General features: G+C 37.8%; 1 long non-coding RNA gene across 1 annotated transcript; it reads left to right on the top strand.

Moving 5' to 3' along the window:
* The first annotated feature begins 13,132 nt into the window (after window positions 1-13,132).
* Window positions 13,133-14,083, top strand: LOC130993271 (uncharacterized). The gene is made up of 3 exons (XR_009091615.1): window positions 13,133-13,185; window positions 13,263-13,328; window positions 13,889-14,083. It is a non-coding gene; the product is annotated as an uncharacterized LOC130993271 (long non-coding RNA).
* The last annotated feature ends 472 nt before the right edge of the window (window positions 14,084-14,555 follow it).

The raw sequence follows: 14,555 nt of genomic DNA, 5'->3' as shown, positions 1-14,555 counted from the left end.
ATAGAGTGGACAAATAGCGACGGAATCGTCGCCCGTCGCTAAAGTGGACCAGCCGAACCGCGACAGAATTTTAGTCCGTCGCTATTTAGCGACGAAAAATTCCGTCGCTGTTTCCGTCGCTAATGACTGACGACGCCTTCGTCGTCGTTTTCCGCCGACGGTCGCACCGTCGTTATTTCCGTCGGAAAACTTAGCGACGGACCAAAATTCCGTCGGTATTCGGTTTGGCGACCGCTTTAAGGTGACAGACGGCCTCCGTCGGCCGTCCGTCGGTGATTAAAAATAGCGACGAAAATTTGGGGATTAGCGATGGAATTTTCCGTCGCTAATCGCCCAGTTTCTTGTAGTGAGGTCCCACAAAATTGATTTGTTAGATAATAAATAAATAGATTGTTAGATGAACTTTTTGTAATTATTGTGTGCGAATGAAGTAAAATATAAAGATATATGGCTTAAAATGGAAAGACCACACTTATTGTGGACATGCGAAAATGACAAAAAGACCACACTTATCATGGACGGCAGGAGTAATAAAAATTTGTGGGAGAGAAGAGAAAAAAATGGAGGAAAAATACTCTCTTTTTATACTCGCTTCGTCCTGAGAAATAGTCCTAGTAGGGAGTGACATGAGTTTTAATAAAAGTGACAAAGTATTATACGCGGAGAAAAGGTCTCACCTTAGAGGTGGTGTTAATAATAATAATTAATTGCATTGTAGGTGGAGAAAGGGTCCACCATATGGTAGAATAGGTAAATAATTGAATATATGAAAGGTAATTTAAAGTGGGATGTGTCTATAAATTAAATATGACTATTTTTTGTGGACACTATAAAAAAAGAAAATTAAAACAATAAAAATAGGACGGAGGAATATATTATATAGATTGACTACTCTATTCAACTATAAAGGTTTGGTATCTTGATAATGCTAGATAGCTTAGGTATCTTGGTTAATTTAACTGTTTAGTAGCCAAGTTCCATAGTAAGTTTAGTAACAGAGGCCCGGACAAATTTCAGTATTCCACCTTAGTAAACATAACCAAGCCAACACCCTCTTGAAATCCGAGAAGATGTGATTCTCGAGCTCCATGTTAGAAATCTGCTAGAGTGGGTTGATCCCGCCGGTGCTTCTTGGCGGCTGGATTCTGTCGCCGCCGCCAAAAGAAATTCTCCAGTAGGCATCGTCTTCATTTATGCATGCCATCTCGGTAGATGGATGAATTTAGGGAGGGGAAAACAAAAACAATTGAATAATACTATAAAGAGGAAATAAAAGTATAACGTATATATCCATCAAATTTCATTTGTTTAATTAGATTAGCAGAATTACAGATGATTAATTACTATTTGAATTATTAATTTTATCAGTACGTGTATAAATATTAGACTACTTCTAATTAACATGCATCTCGGTCTCCTTTCCTTATTGAAAGAGGGAAACTCTCCTCCTATATATACATACACCTTATTAATCTTCAAATACATAAATATAATATATGAAGATGAGCGATCGCGAGAGAAGAACAACAACGATGATGAGGCATCCTGACCACTCGTCCACTCAAACTGATTATCAATATCAAGGTATGATTACCATCGACGAGTTTTCAAGAATCCCTAATTATCACCAAGAAGAAGAAGATGAGCATCTGATTCCCAAAAAACCTAAAACATTGAGGCTCTTTGGAGTGGACATCCCCATTGATCACTTGCTTACTACTTCTACGACTTCTTTTCAACAAGATCAATTGCCTATTACACCAAACCCTAATTTTCAAGAAGAAGAAGAAGCTCCCACACAGCCCTAATCAAGAAGAAGAAGAAGCTCCTGCCCCAACATTCACCGAACTTTCAAGATAGTCGAATTTGATGTATTTGGATATGTCGGAGAATTAATGAGTTGAGTGGTGAGTTGTGGTCGTGGATTTATAACAGCAGCGTTTTGCCCAACATTCCGAAGGCAAAGAGAAGGGATAAAATAGTCATATTAATTATGTGTTTATCTTGATTTTTATTTAGTATACCAAACGATATTTTCACGCTAATTAGGTTTTTTTTTTATCTAAGATACCAAACACAAATATTAAGGAGTTAATATATAAAACTATCCACTTTCATTTTGTAAAGATAAAAATTGTCCACTAAGATAAAAATAATAAAAACTGTCCACTTTTTGATTGAAAAGACAGAAATACCCCTTACTTTAAAATTTGAAAAAATGGCCACTCATTTCTCTCTCTCTCTTCACATTCACGTCACTCTCTCTCTCTCTCTCCCTCTCTCTCCCTCTTCCTTTCCTTCTCGTCCTCGCCGCCGCTCCACAGTTGCCGCCCACCACCACCGCTACACTGTTGTTCTGAGACGGAGGGAGCCGCGCACGCGGCAGCGTTGCTCCGCCAGTACTGACTCGCCGGGGAAGAAAGCGCGCTTCTGGCGCGGCACCTTTGACTCCGCCGCGCCGCCTCCCCCGGTCCGACGCTCCACCTTCCCCGGTCCGACGCGCCGCTTCCCTGGTTCGACGCTCCTTCGGAAGCCTCCCCCTCCGTTCGACCTTGGCAGTGGCTGCTGCTGCAATTTCCCGTGCTTCAGATCCGAGAATTGGGAGCGGATTCCGCCGTCGTCCGGAGAGGGCGAGGCGATTGGCTGGGAGGCAGCGGCGGCGGCGATGGCGATGGCGCGACGCCCACGATGGTGTGGCAGCTACGGCAAGGAGACGAGATAGAGAGATTTAGGGGAAGGCAGGTTGCACTACAAGAATTCAGAATTTTGGGGAAATCAATTGTATTCATCTTGATTCAGAATTTTACTTTCTCTTGTACTCAAAATTGGGATGGTTTGTTTATCTAAACCTCAATTCAATTTTACTTTCTTCAAGTTAGTTTAATTGCAAGGACTGGAAATTGGGGAAAAGAGCAGGAAATTGGGGAATTTGTGGAAGAAGATGATGTGTGAATTAGTTTAGCTTGATGAATGCGAAATAGATGTGAAAAAACAGAGGAAATTTATTTCACTGATGTATAGTCAATTGATGGTAGATTGAGTTGTTGTATTTTGGTGTTGTACACCAATTTGATTGAGCTGTATAATTATTATTTTATTGTTCTTAAATTCACAACCAAATTTATGAATTCACAATTTAATGTTCTTGAATTCACGACCACATTTATGAATTCACAACTAGATTTAAGAATTCACAACCAGGTCGATGAATTCACAACTTAATGTTCTTGAATTCACAACTAACTCGATGAATTCACAACTTAATATTCTTGAATTTACAACCAAATCTATAAATTCACAATCAAAATAAATTACAGTTTTAATTGTAAATTCAAACTTTAAAAACTCAAACTCACAACTACTTGAATTCACAACCAAAATAAATTTTAGTTGTGAATTAAATTCAGGTTGTGAATTCGACTGATTGTGAATTCACAACCAACATAAATCTGGTTGTGAATTCGTTTGTTGTGAATTCACAACCAAAAAATTCTAATTGTGAATTAAATTTTGGTTGTGAATTCGACTGGTTGTGAATTAAATTTTGGCTGTGAATTCGACTAGTTGTGAATTCACAAACAAAAAATTCTGGTTGTGAATTCGACTGGTTGTGAATTCTCAATTCACACTGGTTGTGAATTGCGGGATTTTTTAAAGGGTGATGTAAAGTGGACATTTTTTTAATTTTTAATGTGAAGGGTATTTTGGTAACAGTGGACATTTTTTTATGTTTTTTATTTTAGTGGACATTTTTTATCTTTACAATATGAAAGTGGCCATTTTAAAAATCCACTCAATATTAAGTATTAATCATCCCTTATTGATTTTATCAATCTTAAACAATCCTGCTTCATCTTAACCACCCTACCAAATAGAGTCATAGACTCATAGGGTTTTTTAGGACAGTAATTTAGATTGATATAAAAATTAGGATAATAATTTTTAGACTTGTAAAAATAGGACATTAGGTAATAAGCGTTGCACCCGCAGGACATTTCTCGACCAATTATCGAATTTTTGGATTTTCCTGCACGGACCAAGCACATGACATCCTATCTAGAGCCGTAAAAATGATGTGCGTGCCACATAATCAACCCCTCCGTGCGGGTTGTCATGTGCTTGGTCCGTGCGGAAAAGTCTGAAAATTTTATAATTGGCCAATAAATGTCCTGCGAGTGCAACGTTTATTAATTTAGTGTCCTATTTTTATAAATTCAAAAATTATTGTCCTAATTTCCAAATCAATCTAAGTTACCGTCTTAAAAAACCCTATTACTCCTACCAAACATGAACTAAATATAAGTGTCAAAATGGAAAAAGTGACTATAATCACATATCTCTATTCACATCAAGTAACATCCCCACACCTTCTAACTAATTACGAGGACAACGTATACACAGAAAAATTGCATGGCCACTAAAATTTGACAAATCTGGGGCACTAATAAATTATCGCCATCAATTTTTACTTTTCCTAATTTTCCAATTATTTTTCTTTCATTTTTTTCTTTTCCGGCTTATTAATTGTTACTAGCATTTGCACTCGTGCAACACACGGAAAATAGTTTTATATTTTATTATATATAAAATAGATATTAAATTGATTATTATATAAAAAATTTAAATATAATTAAAAATACTATAATTTAAGATAAATATATTTTAGTTTAATATAAAAATAATAAAGAATAATTCATATTAATAAAAATTGATATTGTTAAAAAAAACAATATAAGTTAAAAGATCATTGAAAAAATATAGATTTATTCAAAAAAAAAAGAGAGGAGAGAGAATTTAATTAAGTTTTAAATAAATATAATTTTATATTTTAAATCCAATATTTACATAACATATATCAAATTAAAGCTCTTGTCATGATCTTTAATTTGATGAGCTTTAATTTGATATGCATATCAAATAATTTATAATTAGTCGACAATTTTAAAAAAGAAATAAAATAGAAAATTAATAAGAAGTTAAAGAAAAAAAAAGATGTATAGCTGAAAATAAACCTTCAATTTTATTCTAACTACAAAATTGCCACTCAATTTTGAAATTGATTTGAAATCAATTTGAAATGGGCTAATTTGCTCTAAATCCTTAAACTATAGTCATTTTCCGTTTTTTCCCTCAAACTTTGAACTTCCCACAAAAAATCCCCAACTATTGATTTTTCCTAATTTTCCCATGACGGATTTTCCGGCCAAATCCGAAGTCGGAATTTTCCTATGTGGCGTTATTCACTTAATACGTGGCAATACGTAGCGCCAACGTGTTCAATTAATGCCAAATCACCCAAAACGATGTCGTTTTACCTTGGGACATTTTAAAGGCGGTAAGAATATGAACGGTCCTTTCAGTTTCTGCAAACACAACGCAGAAGAAGATGAGACGAAGTTAAATGAATCTCGGCGTTTCTCCACATCCAACGCCTCCAATTTGAAGCTAGATGTGATGTAGAAGAGCCGCCGATGACTAATTGAATACACAGCGCTCTCGTACGGCTCATCGCCGCCGAAGACGGTCCACTCGCGGCTACGCTGAGGATCGCAGAAGGCCAACCTCTGGTTCGCACCGGAAATTATGAAGGCCTTTCCTTCTCTCCCGGTAAGGGTGACTCTGGCCAATTTCTCCATGCTTGTGTCAAGAGGAGGAAGCTTTACGTGTCGGCGAGTGATCGAATATGACAGGTGCACACCGCCATCCGTCCGATCCTGAATTTCATTTTCCAGAAAAATTACCCAACCATGCGACGACCCCACGCAGTTCATGTGTCCTGACTCGAAATGGCTGTAGAAATTGTAGATATTGCTCTCGGCGCAGCATTGGAATCTGAAAATCAACTTGTCCGCTTTGGCAAACTTCGGCACCAACATCTGCCATGGAGTTGGGAAAGATTCTTGCAAGATTTCAAGGAATTCATGAGATTTGTTGAATGGGGGTTTACGTGAGCGAGCCCTAATTTTAATTGAAGAAGAACAAGCGAGAAACGGCGTCGTTTATGTACATTAGATATTACGTCGTTTTATTAAGTATACGGCGTGTCCACGTTAGTTAATTCTGATTCCACGTGTGCTCGAAATTGGCCGAAAAATTCGTCATGGGAAAATTAGGAAAAATCAATAGTTGCGGGTTTTTTGTTGGAAGTTCAAAGTTTGAGGGAAAAAATGGAAAATGACTATAGTTTAAGGATTTAGAGCGAATTAGCCCATTTGAAATTGATTTGAAATCAATGTGAAATTGAAAACTTCTTTTTTAATATAGTATAGATTCTCTTGATATAGTTGACAATTCAATTCAATTCAAATGAGATTTAGTGTCCTACAATTTTGTATTGTTACTATGTTACTATTATATTTATTAATTTTAATAATATTTTTTATAATAATAAAATTTATTATAATATTATGAATTATACATAATTTTTTGTAGTAGCCCGCTCTTTTATTTATGATTAAGACCAGTAATGCGATAATTATTGTTGCATCCTTCACTTATTAATAATATTAATAAAAAAAAACAGTAATTATTTATGTTTAAAATTCAGCTATGATTCTAAATTGTATGTGTACTATGCTTATTATTATTTTAGTTGTGCTTGTTAACTCGAGTGAGAAAAACCGCAATATAAATTATTGAGCCAGTCAATAATTTATATTTTCAGATTTATAATTGACTTAGCAAAGTCAAGTTAAAGTTGTTATTTTATATGCGATAGAGATTTTATTTCTATTAGTTACTTGAAAGTCGTGATTTAGTTCCGACTAATGAGAACGAGTTAAATTAGTTATTTAATTCGTAGAGATGTTATATCGAAGCATAATTATTCAGCAAAACCTAGAACCAATTTTATAGATATGCGATGATACAAAGAAATTAGATTTTCAGATACAACTTTACACAATGACTGTAGGAAATTATTTACATCACCACTATTCCCTACTTACAATCAAAACCTATCACTATCACAAAACACTACAGCTACATACCTACAAGCATGCGGGAGATAACGCGGGAGAGTAAAAAGAAGAAAAAAGAGAGAAGACCAATCGGCTCCTCCCTTCAACTCAGCCAACCACCATCTCCAATCTTTTGACTTTACAGCCAACAACTCACTTATTAAAGCACCAGCCTAACACTTCATTCCTTCTCTCATACACCAATCACCAGCAAGGGAGATGAAGAGAAGTTAATTCCTGCTGCCAACTGCCAAGTATCGAGAGGTGAGTCTTGGCCTAAGTTTTCTTCATTCCATACTTGCTTCTTTCTGCATTTGTTGAGGAAACAACATTTGCAATTTCAGTTCATTCCCCATTGAATTCAATAATAACAGCAGCCACCAACACATTCTCAAGGTATTTTATGCTATCTCAGTTCACTACTTTCATATACACATTTTACACCCCAACAGAGCATGCTTCATGTATTAAAGGTTCAGAAATATAGGATTAAGCATACTACAGAGAGACATAGCAAACCATATGCGAATACATGATTTATGGCGTTTCACAGAAGTAGTATGATTCATTCATTGAGATATTACCACTGTACATAAAACCAAAATCATGAGTATTCTGCCCTTAACAACTAGATATTGAAGTAGAAGAAGAATGAAAATAGAGAACTTAGCTTAAGAAATAGGGCCGACTGCCTTGCTCTGAATCGGGATTGAACGGCGCCGAGGAGTAGGCGAGGCGACACCCTTCGCCGGGAACAGCGACAGCAACGGCGAAGCCGGCCTTCCAGTAGCAGCAGCGGCATCGGGGCTCGGCGGAAATCAGGTGACAGCAGCGGCCATTCGCGAGCTTCCCAGAGACAACAACAGCAGGCGGCGTACCTCCTCCTCCAGAACCCAGCAGCGGCAGAGCACGGCTCGAACCCACCGACTTCGGAGATAGCAACAACGGCGGACCCCTGCTCGCCGGAAATCGCACAGCAGCAGCGGTGGTACTCGCCGGTTCCGCGGCGGTGGCAGATCGAAGCGGCGGCGGCGCTCTCTGATTTGGGGAGGAATTAGGGCTCGCCCTTCTCGCCTTGGACGAACTGTCAGCAAGAGGGGTTTTAGAGAAAGGAGGCGGCGCGGTCGAAGAATGGACGCCGGCAACTCGAACAGCCGGAGAAGGAAGCGGCGGCGTCGGATGTCGACTGAATCGAGGGAGAGACCTTGACTGATTTAGAGAGAGAAGGAGCTCTCGACTGATTCTGAGAGGTAGGTGCGGCCACGCCGGACCTAGGCACGTCGGCAGTTGACGCCGACCGGAGAAGGTGGCCGGAGAAGAAGAGGCCGTCGACCTTGAGAAGAAGAAGAGAGAGATTGAGTTGAAAGAGAGAGAGAGAGAACGTATTTGGAAATAAAAAAGTGAGAAACGAGAATTTAGAGAGAGAGTGAACCGAGTGGGAGAGATAAGGAGGACTTGGGCCTTCTCTTTGATAGATTTGGGCTTTGTTATTTATTTTCATTTGGGCTTTGTTATTTATTTCATTGGGCCGAATTTATTTAAATTAAAGCCCATTTATTTTATTTTAATTGGGCTGTTATATTATCTTCGTTGGGCCTCGTTTGATTTATTTAATTGAGCCCAGCTAATCAAATTATTTATTTATTGGGCCAAGATTTATTTAATTACTTGAGCCGATGAATTATTTCAATTGGGCCTCTCATGTTAATTATTCAAGCCACTTCTACTTAATTAATTATTAGGCTGCCTTATGTTGAGCCTTTTAATTATTTAATCTTATAACATTATTTATTCCTATTTATTAAGCCCGATTAATTATGAGGTTATAAAGCGAATAATCTGAAGTATTTATTTATTTTCTTTTGACTACGAGGAGCAGGGTTTATTTAATTGACGTATTAGAACACCCCGAAGAGAACGGATTAATTTTTGTTAATTATCCGGCTTCATGAGACGAGACTTAGCTTTTGTTTAAATCCGATAGCTTGGATTAACAATAGAAATTCCCTGATTATTATCTCAGAATAATAGTTCATGCATACGAGATTCATGCATAGTTAAATTACGCATTCTCATTTATTTGAGAATTTTTCCTCGATTTAAAGTCTTACGTTATTTTCCCGGATTAAAGGTCGAGCGCAAGAATAAGAGCTCATCAAGGAGTCACTAATCTGTAGCAAAGCTTTGCTATCAGGTGGGCATTACTTTCATATATATCAAATGAGTTTAAATGTTACGTTCAAGCAAGTTATTTCATGACTAAATTAATTGAAGTTATTTCAAATATTGTCTTGCCATAAAATATTTCAATTTCGGTATGATATCTATCTGATGTGGCTTTTATCATGTAATCGAATTCGGGTCTTGAGCAGTTGATAGCTATCCTGCCAGGGCTAGTGTACACCAGTGACCGTGAGTCATCTAGCGGGTTGGCCGGTCAAGTGACCGTGAGAGGTGGCCACCTCTCCGGCACACAGTTCCAGATATGATAGATTACAAGAGAACTTAGACTGCAGTCGAACTTTAAGAATCACAAATGAATTTAGTAAGCTTGGGCCTTTTAGCGAAAAACTCCCTTGCTGTACTGTTTATGATGGCATGACAATTTACAATTTTGAAGCATGTATTTTTATACTTAGGCATACGTGCCCACTGAGTACTTTTGTACTCAAGCCCTGCATATATTTCTAAATGTGCAGGTTGAGCAGCTGCTGATGGTGATGAAGTGACGAGCGGGACTCTTTTGTCTTATTATATATTAATGAACTCTAGGGTTACATGTCTTCATACATGTAATCAGAACCTTATTCCGCTGCGTACTCAGAAGTTTTATGTTATTTTGGATAAGTCGGAGTTATCCGAATTTACTAGTTATTTGAGTCTATACGACTAAATCTCCGTTATATTATAAATATCCACGTTGTTAACAATGATGAAATGCTATCCTTCCTTGTTTAATTATTCCCCTTTCTACCCCGCTTCTAATCCCCCCTCCCTTAGTTACGGTTTCCCCGGCTTAATTATTCTTAATTAAGGGCCGGTCGTGACATTTTTATTTACAAAAAATGAAATTTAAGAAAATTATATACCATAACTTTGAATGACAAAATACAATTATATACTCTAATTGAATAAATGGATCATAGTTAATAACTATAAAACTAAATTAAAGAATACAAAATCAAAATTGGAGAAAAAAATATTTTAAAAAATTATTAAAAAAATAAAAGTGGGCTAAAAATATGAAGCGCCAATTATGGTACACTAAATCTCAAGTGTAATTCAAGAGTCAAGTCAGAAGACTCATGACCAAAATTGATACTAAAATAATTATTGTGAAAATTGTTTAAATGCAAATAAAATATGTCCGTACTTGTTTTTGTACTTGTTTTTCAAGCGGAGCTCGAGCTTGATAATTTGCAAACATGTTGGAATTTGAGCCTACTCTAGCCTCTTTAGAGCATCCGCGCCCCAAGAGCTCCCTTGAGGGCTCTAATAAGGTGGACCCCACTTAAAAGGCCATGCATCTTTCACATTAGAGACCTCTAAAATTGACTCTAAAAAATTCATTTATATTTCTTCAATTTAAATGAATTTCAAATATGAAGAAATATTGTCTTTTGAAAAATATTTCTTCATTAAAAAAATATTTCTTACAATAATTTAAACTAGATTTAAATTACAATTTAAAAAAATAGTTTCATCCTCGGCAATTCTTGACTTCCTCAACGAGACTCTTGTGCAAGGTCAATTCCTCTGCATCCATTTAGATTTGTCCACTTGGAGAATTTGGAGGTCGAGAGCTTCGCGTTGAGTCCGGCTGAAAATCTTGATGCCTTTTGCGACTCTATCCATTGTAGCGTAGTACTTTTCCTTTTCCCCTTGCGTCGAGGACTCAACATTCTTGCATTTCCCCTTATCTTCTTGGTCGCCTTTTGGTTTATAGGCCTCACAGTGTGATACTCGAGTCGGAGGATGTTGTTGTGTACCCCATCGAAACCTTTTGAATGCTTCGAAGAGTGGATGTCCTTGCCGCTCGATGCGAAACGTTGAAATTCACGAAAAACTCACCAAATTTGAAAATATTTGAATGGAGCCCCATAGTTAGCTTGATAGCTTTCGTGAGCTTGTTGAGTGATTTGAATCTACGATACATCATAATCTTGAACGAAATGAGTGCCGTTCAAGTTGATGACTTCAAGACCCGCATTGAAGGTGTTCGAGCCTTGGATCGAGGAATTTTGTTGGTTGCTCCGGCAATTGTTGAAGTCACCCTCCATTTCTTTAAGAAAAATTAGGATGAAAAAAGTGTAGAATAATGAAGAAGAAAAAAAAGAAAATGGAGAGGGAATGCATGAATTGTGGTGTAAAAATGGGCAAGTGCGGTATTTGTATATAAAATAAATAAATAAATATGCAGTACATTAATTAAAAAAATCCGTTAAAAATTGAATTTCGATTTTTTCTTAAGGCACTCGCCATTACATAACCAGCAAGAGCTCAACACGAGGTGGAGGGCCGACAATCGGGAGGAGGGGGTAAAAGAGGGCAGCTCGAGACGCATTATTTCGCAACGCTGCGTCTGCCCTTATACATGTTCCAGAGTTTCATGATCAATTATCTATCCATCCACAAAAATACTTATTCAATAAAGTAGAGTTTTAAAAAATTTACTTGTGCGCTTGATGAATAGAGAAAGATTTCACAAATCAAAAAAAGTAGTGATAATTAATAAACTCATATAGATGCATTTAAGTCCATTAATAACAATATATGAAGATAAGTAGAACTTTAAATAATTAATGAGACCAGTTTTAAAAAGAGTAAAATTTTGGAATAGCCAAAATGAATCATAAAACACAAATTACGGACACTCATTGAAAAAACATAAATTTTGGCCATTTTTATAGCTTTGGGACGTTTTTGCCCTTAATTGGGCGGACTGGGTAGGGTCAGGAGCGCGGGTCGCGTGCCGGGTAGGATCAGGCATAGGGGTGTAAGTGAGTCGAGCTAGCTCGCGAGCTACTCGGGATCGGCTCGAAGATTACTCGAAATCGACTCGATGTTAGTCGAGTCGAGCTCGAGCTCGAGCTACTCGAGTTGGTACCGAGCCCGAGTTCGAGTTTCGTGATACTCGACTCGTTAGGCTCGCGAGCATAATCGAGCTCAAATAATTATATATATAATATATAATATATAAGCCCAAAATTAAATATATTTCAAAGCCCACAAAGATGGCCCAATTCCTAAGCCCATTCTAACAAGTAGTGAATTTGAAATTGAATTACACAAACCCTAATAGCCTAACTCACACCAGCTGCTGGCGCCGCCCACCCCCAATCTCTCATCTCTCTCTCTCGGCTGGCCGGTGACACGCACTCCGGCACTCGACGCGACGGCGGCTCGGCCTTTCCGGCGAAGGTCCGGACAGCTTAACAGCAGCAGTAGTGCAGCACGCACGGTTCAGTGCGATTCTGCGCTGCACAAGCAGCACGACCTCCATCCACCATTCCTGCCGTTTCTTCTCGCCACCAGACACCTTTCTACCGTCGCCTACTGTCATCTCCGTTCACTCTGCTCATCTGGATCGAGCTTGCTCCTCTGACTGCCATCTCCCAGCCCACCGCGACAGCAGCAGCGACGCCGCGACGGCTCTGCCCTCCTCGACGCGACAGTAGCAGCAGTGCAGCAGGTTCTATTTTCTAAATTTTGGTTGTGGTTTCTGTTTTTTGTTGGATTCATGTCCAAATAGATAGAAATCTTAGTTTCTGTTTTTTTTTGCTGCTAATTCTGCACTATAGCTTTTGTGATATCAAATTAGTGATTGTGACAGAAAGCATATGTTAGTGATTGTTAGTGATTGTTGTTTGTGTTTTGAAGTTAGCATTATAGCTAATTCTACTAATTCTACACTATAGTCTATAGCTAATTCTGTATTATTCTGCACTACAGCTTTTGTGACAGAAAGCATATGTTAGTGATTGTTTGTGTTTTGAAGTTAGCATTATTTGTTGCTGTCTGCTGAACTTCATTGAACTTCATTGCTGTTGTTTATAAGCCCAAAATTAAATGTGTCAATTGCTCTAAATCAATCTAATAAGGTTAACTCTTTCAGTTGATAATGGCATTCTCCCCTCCTGAAGTCTCCTCAACAATGCCCAATGCAATAATATTTTATGGAGGAGATTGGTGTCGTAGTCTTCATGGTGTGAAGAGAAAGAACAAAGTGAGTTATGTTCTTAATATTTTATGATTTCTTAAATTTATTTTAACTTAAATTGATTATCTTATTTTATACTACAGAGTGAGAAGAAACCTTTGGAGATTATGCTTCCCATTTCTTGAGAGTGAGAAGAAACCTTTGCAATGGTATTTATTTATCATCCTGTTAAATGTAACATTTTTTTGCTTGTATTGTAAATTATGTTTCCATTCTACTTCTATATTGCTTATAGGCAGCGTGGAGAGTTGGTGAACTTTATTGCTATATTCCATCCTATATATTCCATCCTATATTGCTTATAGTTATAGAGCAGCTTATATATATATATTGCTTCTATATATTCCATCCTATATTGCTTATAGAGCAGCTTATTGATAAGCTCTTTGACTGGAGAGTTGGTGAACTTTATTGAATGTTCGGTTTAATTTCAGCATATAAAACTAAGACGAGTATTGATCATATATGTGAATATAGATTTATAACTAATTTATGCCAATGGTAAGAATGACCTGAATAAGATTTTGAGGCCTGCTGCTACATTGAGGTACTAATTTCAAGTTTAGGACATAAATCCATTATTCTAGTTTATTAGAAATTCGGTACTAAATTCAGAGGGTGAGCAGTATTTTGATTTTTTGTGGTTGATCTTGTACAGAGTGTCATCTATTTACCCTCCTTGCTGAAGCGTCTTGATCGTCTTTTGCAGCCTTTACATGGTTGGTGTTCGTATTGGAGAGACGACTTGATGTTGGAGGCTTGGAGCATTATCTATAAGAAGAAGTTGCAAATTTGCTTTTATTATGTTGTATTTGATTCAAGACTTGTTAGTTTTTGAATTTTTGATGCCTTTAGACTATTTGAATGTGCATTTTCGAGTCTAATCGATGTTTTGGATATCTAAGACTTGTTATAATTGTTTGTAGAAGTACTTCTCGTAATGAAATGCTTTGTAATTTTATTCAATTTGTTGAAGCATGTATCAGACGAGCTTAAACGAGCTCGAGCTCACCGAGTTTGAACGAGTTCGAGCTCAACGAGCTTAAACGAGCTCGAGCTCGAGCTCAAACTCGAGTAAGGCTCCACAATCGAGCTTAATCGAGTCGAGCTCGAGCTCACGAGTATGGCATCGAGTCGAGCTCGAGCTCAAGAAAATCAAGCTCGGTCGAGTCGAGCTCGAGCTCGAGCTTCATGAAAATAGTCGAGCTCGAGTCTGAGCACGGCAATACTTGACTCGACTCGGCTCATTTACACCCGACAGGCGCACGCGGGTCGGGTTAGGCACTTATGGCACTAAGTGCCATAAGTGCCAACGAAATTTTTTTTTTACTCCCCCTGCCCTGTCTACCCCCCAGACCCCCGACCCCACCCACCCC

Source organism: Salvia miltiorrhiza, chromosome 7 (genome assembly GCF_028751815.1).
Source record: "Salvia miltiorrhiza cultivar Shanhuang (shh) chromosome 7, IMPLAD_Smil_shh, whole genome shotgun sequence".
In the NCBI taxonomy this organism is placed as follows: Eukaryota; Viridiplantae; Streptophyta; class Magnoliopsida; order Lamiales; family Lamiaceae; genus Salvia; species Salvia miltiorrhiza.
This window is presented reverse-complemented; position numbering and strand designations above follow the sequence as displayed.